We start from the raw sequence: 7,256 nt of genomic DNA, 5'->3' as shown, positions 1-7,256 counted from the left end.
TTTAAAGTGATGATTCTGAACTCTAGATCTGACATCGTACTAATGTCCGTATTGGGTAGGTCCCTGGCAGTCAGTACTACCTCTTGTTCTTTTTGTTGAGGTGATTTTTTCCGTCTTGTCATTTTGTGCAGAGGAGAATAGATTAATGAGAGAACCAAATGCTAGCAGAGTAACAACGTCCCCAGAAAATATACTCTAAACAAATCAGAAAAGACCTGAATCCGTGGGAAAAGAAAGGGAAAGAGAGAAAAAAGAAAAAGAAAAAAAGAAAAAGAAAAAGATAAAGATAAAAACAAACAAAAAGAAACAAAACAAAACAACAACAACAACAAAAAACCAGAATGTGATCAAATATGATCAGCCTGGTATATAGATCAGTGCCACACACCAAATTTTGGGTGTATTTTGGTCTTTTAGAAGAAAGTGCCACCCAAAATTTTAAAGATTGAAAAACTTATATAAGTACAAAAATAAGGGTTGATATGATGAAGGGATGGAATATGACTGTAAAGATGGAAATTATAAAAAATTTTATAAAAGGAATTGATAAGAAGTTGTTTGAAAAAAGAAAGAAGAGGATTTAAAAAAAGAAAAAAGAAAAAAAGGGAGAGAATGTGATCAGGCAGGGGAGTAGAAAAAAGCCATATACTAGAGATTTAGGGTATATTTTGATCTGTTAGAAGAAACTATCTCAAAATTTTCAAGAGAGAACAACTTATATATATATGCCAAAAATATGGGTAACTACTATGAAGGGATAGAATATGACTCTAAAAATGAAAAATAAAAATGTTTTTTAAAAAAGGGATTGATAAGATGGTTGAAAAAGGGAAAAAGAAAAATTAAAAAAAAAAAGACAGTTAAAAAAAAATCAACTTTGAAAGACTAAAGAATCATCGTAAAAAACCATGAATTCTATGTGCAGTATTCCCCTAGCGCTGGAGTTCTGCCTTTCCCATTGCTCGGTAATCTTGGTCTTGGCTGGCTGTTCTCGCTGACCTTCTGGGGGAGGGGCCTGTTGCCGTGGTTTCTAAATGTCTTTGCTGGAGGCAGAATTGCCCCTCCCTTGCCTGGTCCGGGCTAAATAATCTGCTTGGGTTTCTCTCCAGAGCTTTTGTTCCCTGCGAGGTTTCCGTACAGCTTTGGAGGCGGAGAGTGAAAATGGCGGCCTCCCTATCTCCGCCCTGGAGGAGCCAAGAACTCGGGGCCCCGCTCCTCAGTGAGCCCCCAGAGAAAAGCCGTCAGTCACTCCTGTCTCCCCGGTCTCCGGCCGCACTCCGTGCTCACCCGGCCTGTGACCGCGCGTTTCTATCTCTGGCACCCGACCCCGGGTGGAGTCTCCAAACCCAGCAGATCCCTGCGGTGCACTCCCGCGCGGCTCCTCCCGGGGGAGGAAGGTGAGTTTCCCCGGATCTGCTGCTTGTTGGGTCCCTGCTGGAGGAGCAGTGGCCCGACTGTGCCGCGGATCATGGTTTATGGCAACCCCAAGCTGAGAGCCCGCGCCTGGTTTCTGCCTCTGCAGCCCGCTTCCCTGCTCCGTTAGCTGGGAGCTCTGCCACACTCAGGCACCACCAGTCTTTCTGTGACCCCGAGGGTCCTGAGACCACACTGTCCCGGAGGGTTCCACCCCCCGCTTAGCCACCAGAATGACGTCCCTCAGCGGAGCAGACTTTTAAAAGTTCCGATTTTGTGCTCCGTGGTTCTATCACTTGCCAGAAGCGGCCGACAGAGGCCCCTCCCCCGCCGTCTATCCTCCTGAATATCGCCTGGGATTCACTTCTCCGCATGTCCTACCTTCCAGAAAGTGGTCGCCTTTCTGATGAGAGAGTTGTTGGTATTCTTTTCTTCAATCTCCTGTTGAGTTTGTAGGTCTTTATCCTTCTTTTCTATCAATTGGTCTTTTGGATCACTAATTCATTCTTCTGCATCACTTACCCTAGCTGTTAGATTATCTAGATTGGATTGGATCTCATTGATAGTATTTTTAAGTTCTGCCAGTTCAACTTTCATCTAATACCCTTAGCATTTGCCAAATTTCACTCATTTAGATCCCACCATTTGTCATAATTTTTTTACAATATCTAAATAGAACCTATCCTATTTTATACCTATTTTTTTTAATTGACTCACCTTCTTAATCTTATCTTAATCTGTAATTTCAAAAATGGGTTTAATAGACTGGATATACTTTTTTTCACTGACATAAAAGTAAATATTAAGTATTACTATTAAAATGTTTACTTGGGAGTCACCTGAAATCATCTTCTACATCAGCAAGGTCCTCATCCCTCTTTGTGTCCTTATCCTTGGGGAGCTTTGCTCTACACAGATTCTCGGCTCTACTCTCTGTCTTTAGAATAGACTTTCTATGTTCTCAATTTTTTTGTCTTGCTTCCTTTCCCAGTCCATTCAACTTAATAAACACTGTAGTAGGCACTGAGGATGGAGATCACGGTAAGACAAGGAAGTTCCTTCAAGGAGTTTATACTCTGGTAGAGGAATTACTAATCCAGGGGTCTCAAACAATATACAAATCCTACCTGTCTTCTTTTGATGCCCAGCTCAAATTCTACTGCCTATGAAAATCTTTCAATTATTACCCCTAAACAAAGAGATTTTCCTCTTCTGAATTTTTCCTGTTGTATTTATTGCTCTGAATTTTTTTGATATTTATATTTTTAACATGATTTTACTGTTGTCATTTATGTTTATCTTATTGATAAAGATATTTTGCATACCTTTATGGATGTTGCATTTAGTAGGGCGTAAGTAACAGCTATTTGGTTAGACAGGAAAACACCACACTCTTTTGAGAAAATGTTTTATTTAATTTTTACTTAATTGTATTTTCCTGGCAATGATACATCATGAACATACATTTTGAAAAACACATTTGGCAGCTGAAATTTGAAACTGAGAGATCTAAAAGAAGCAATTGTTGAAGGAGCTTTTGCCAGATTACAAGCAAAGGAACAGAAAATTTGTGACTAAAAAGAATGTAAGGAGTGTATAATTTTAATCTCTATCATAGAAGATGGGTAGTTAGTTTTGAAGTTTATGTGTTAGAGCAAAATTATTCAATTCTGTTTTGTTAGTTTATGAAATCTGGTGTTTTCTTCAATGAGACCCTTTTTTTACTGCCCGTTTTCTTTCCTTTGCCTTCTTTTGGGTCTATGTTCTTCTTGTCCTCTTTAGCCACATTTATTTTATCCTTTTTTTTCATAGAATCTCCTTTCATATCCTTGTTGTCTTGTCTTCATCTCTCTTCTTGTCTTTCTCCTCTGTCCTGTCCTCATCTCCCTTATTGTCCTTGTCCTCATCCTCCTTTATGTTCTTATCTCCATTCTTGTCCCTGTCCTCAGTCCTGTCCTCATCTCCCTTGTTGTCCTTGTCCTCATTCTCCTTTATGCCCTCATCTTTATTCTTGTCCCTGTCCTTTGTCCTGTCTTCATCTCCTTTATTGTCCTTGTCCTCCTCCTCCTTTCTGTCCTCATCTCCCTTTGTGTCCCTGCCTTCTGTTTTGTCTTCATACCCCTTTGTGTTCTTGTCCTCTCTCCTGTCTTCATCTCCCTTATTGTCCTTGTCCTCATCCTTCTTTTTGTCCTCATCTCCCTTCTTATCCCTGTCCTCTGTCTTGTCTTCATCTCCCTTTGTGTCCTTGTCTTCTTTCTTATCCTCATGTCCTTTCTTGACCTTATCTTTTTTGTTCTTTTCCTCCTCCTTGTATTTATTCTCCTTTAAGTCTTTATCTTCCTTCTTGTCTTTAACCTCCATGTCCTCATCTCCCTTATTTTTCATGTTCACCCTTTCTTCTTCTTCACCTTTATCTTTTTCATCACCTCCTTTCTTCAATTGGCCCTTATCTATTTCCTTTTCCTTGTCCATGTCCTTCTCAGTATCTTTTCTTTTGTCTTTTTTTACTCTTCTCTCTTCTTTACCCTGAATTTTCTCAGGAAGCTTTTCAACTTTCACTCCAGTTTTCTGTTTTTGTCTCTTTCCATAGGTCTTCTCAGGGCCACTTACTTCTCCCTTATGCTGACATTTAGGACCACTTTGGCTATTTTGGTATGGGACTAACTGAATTCTCAAATGAATATCCTGTTTTGGGATAGTTTTCCTTGCTTCTCTAGTCCCTCTTTTTACTTCTGCTTTTGAATCTTCTTTCAAATTACCTGAAAATATAACAGATAATATAATAAAAATGCATAACTCATATCTTAGTTTTTTTCTATTGTCAATTTTTGTTATCAAACACTTTTACTTTGCTTTAAGTTTGAAACAATCAATTTGTTTTCCCAAAAATATAAAATTTGTGAAGCTGTACACATATAAAGGATTAGATAAGAGGTTCTTGAAATACAGACTGTTCAGGAATTGAACTAAGAAAAGGGAAAAATACAACACAAAGGAATTAGTAATTCCTCAGTAGACTATGACTAGAGTGTATGATTAAAATAGAGATGTAATATGAAAAGGGTAACCTTTTCTGAGAAAATTATATTATTATATAATATTTATGATTCCTTTAGGAAGCTCCATCTCCCTTTGAGTGATAAAGAGAATTGCTAAATTGGAAATTTGAGAGACAATGAGGCTGGAACTTTCCTTAGGTATCTTATAGGTTTTCAGGAAGTCTGTTTTAAAAGTGATTTAGATATGGTAGCATTAGTTACGGTGGCAAAATACCTGGTTCTTGTAGTACCTAGGTTAATAATAGGAATATTTATTGCTGTGTGGTACATAGAAAACTAAAATTAATATTTTTACAAATAGGAAAAATAGAGCATGATTATTTGTTTTATTGAAATCCAGGTTCCTTCAGTTAATCCTTTCATGATTAACTTCTCTTTTAATTGATCTTGAGTGTTGCCTCTGCTAAGTTTCAATGCCCATTTCCTTATTTAACCTATACCAAATAGGACAAGTAGTTACCAAAATATGATGGAAAACATATTTTAAGCAAGTAATGAGAGTTAGGAGTCTCCCCAAATTGGGAATGTGTCAAGAGTTTAGTGAGAGCTCATATTGTGCATCATAGTGACATCCCTTTGTAAAGTCCCAGATATTTGGCCCTGGACACTCAGATTTATTCAGTCGGTACTGCATACCAATCAGATTTATTCGGTTGGTACTGCATACATACACACTCTTTAATTGGCTCTTCTTTTTGGCTAGAGTTGAGGTGTGTGTTTTATGTTTGGGTGTTGCATTATCTGTATTGGGCAATAACCCGCATCCACATTTCCTCCTCTCTGTATTTTGTTAATAAAGGAAAGTTAAGAGTTGGGGAGCTGGAACACACAGAAGCTTAAAAGTTATGGGAATAAGCATAAAGTAATTCATAATTTGTGAAACTGGACAGGTGATGTTGAAGGTAGAGAGACGGGGGGAGGATATTATGAAGAGAATTTTCAATAGGGCTTCCAACCTGGAATGTTGGCACTGTGGAATAGACCTGTTTCTTGTTTTGAGAAAGCTTGTTAGACTAAATTCAGGATAGTGGTGAGATCATTGGATGAGGAATTTAAAAATATTTGAGTTCTGTTACTATGTGGCCTTTGCCAAAGACTCTCAATCTTTTTGTATCTTAATTTTTCATATGTACAACAAGGTTAATAATACTGGCCTTATTTACCTCATACGGTTATGTGGGGACAAAATGAAAAAAGTACATTGGTGCACTTTAAAAATTGCTGAAATAATATACACAAATACATTTGAGGTTAAAACTTGCAACACAAGAGGAAATTTTACTGTCAAACATAATTAGTACAGTGGTCTTTTAATTTAAAAGCACTTCATGGGAGAGGAAAAGATGGTGGAGGAGTAAGGGATCCTATTCCAACTGGTCCCTGGAATTGAGCTGAATATCTACCAGAACACTCTGAACACCCACAAAATCACCCTGAGATGTAAGAAGATCTGGATCTCTACAAACGGAATGGTTTGTAACGGTGGTTGGTTTCAAGGTACTAAGTGGAGCCCTGATTCTGCAGGCAGATATCGGAGGATAAATGGCAGCGGGAGGGAGCCTGACCGTGGAGATCCTACACCACCCGTGAGCGATAGCCTCCCACACTGGGGACAGGGCACAGCCTCGCAGACCAGTAGCGACGGGGAAAGGACATTAGATGGAAACCAGAGTGGTGGGACCGTGCATACAAATTGGGGGCGGCTGGTGGTTTTAAAAGCACAAAGGGCAGAGATGAGCCCAGACCTGGAGGCAAGGCCTGGGAGCATTGCTGAGGGGCGCCAACCCAGGACGCTGCAGTTCATAGCAGCAGGGACAGAAAGGGAGATAGTGTGACCTGGAGAGCTCACTGAAGAACTGACTGTGGTCTCTCTGCTCTGAGGCAGAGGGTTGGAAACAGTCTCTTCTGCTCTCTTGGAAGAGATGCAGAAAGCCAGAAGGGAAAGCCATCAGAGAACAAAAGCCCCAAAAAACCAGTTTTCACTGAGCCCATCCCCCACCACAGCGGAGCAGGGCAACTCTGCCCAAACAGGGTTGCCTGAGTAAGAGCACGGCAGACCCCTCCCTCAGAAGATAGGCTAGGAAAACAACAGGCCAGCAACCCTAAGGTCCCTAGAAAACAGGTGCATCTTGCTTGGGTTCTGGTCAATAATTTGGACTCTATACATTCCCTCAACCACCCAACACCAGAATGACTAGGAGGAGGAATTTCTTATTTCCCCAAATAGGAAAGACTCAGAGGTTATGACTTATGCTGCAGATTTACAAATGGATGCAGGTATAACCAAGATGTTGGAGATGGAATTCAGGCTAGCAATTGTGAAGACAATAGCTAGAATGGAGAAATCAATTAATGGCAACATAGAGTCTCTAAGGGCAGAAATGAAAGCTGAATTGGCAGAACTTAAAAATGCTATCAATGAGATCCAATCCAATCTAGATAATCTAACAGCTAGGGTAAGTGAGGCAGAAGAACAAATCAGTGACCTGGAAGACAATTTAATAGATAAAAAGGGAAAAGAGGAGGCCAGGGAAAAACAACTCAGAATCCATGAAAATAGAGTCAGAGAAATAAGTGACACCATGGAGTATTCCAATGTCAGAATTATTGGAATCCTGGAGTGCGTGGAGAGAAAGAGAGGACTAGAAGATATATTTGAGCAAATCATAGCTGAGAACTTCCCTAATCTGGGGAATGAAACAAACAGTCGTGTCCTAGAGGCAGAGAGGACCCCTCCCAAGATCAAGGAAAATAAGCCAGCTCTCCAACATGTAATAGTAAAAC

The sequence above is a fragment of the Neomonachus schauinslandi genome, chromosome 8 (assembly GCF_002201575.2).
Source record: "Neomonachus schauinslandi chromosome 8, ASM220157v2, whole genome shotgun sequence".
Lineage (NCBI taxonomy): Eukaryota > Metazoa > Chordata > Mammalia > Carnivora > Phocidae > Neomonachus > Neomonachus schauinslandi.
This window is presented reverse-complemented; position numbering follows the sequence as displayed.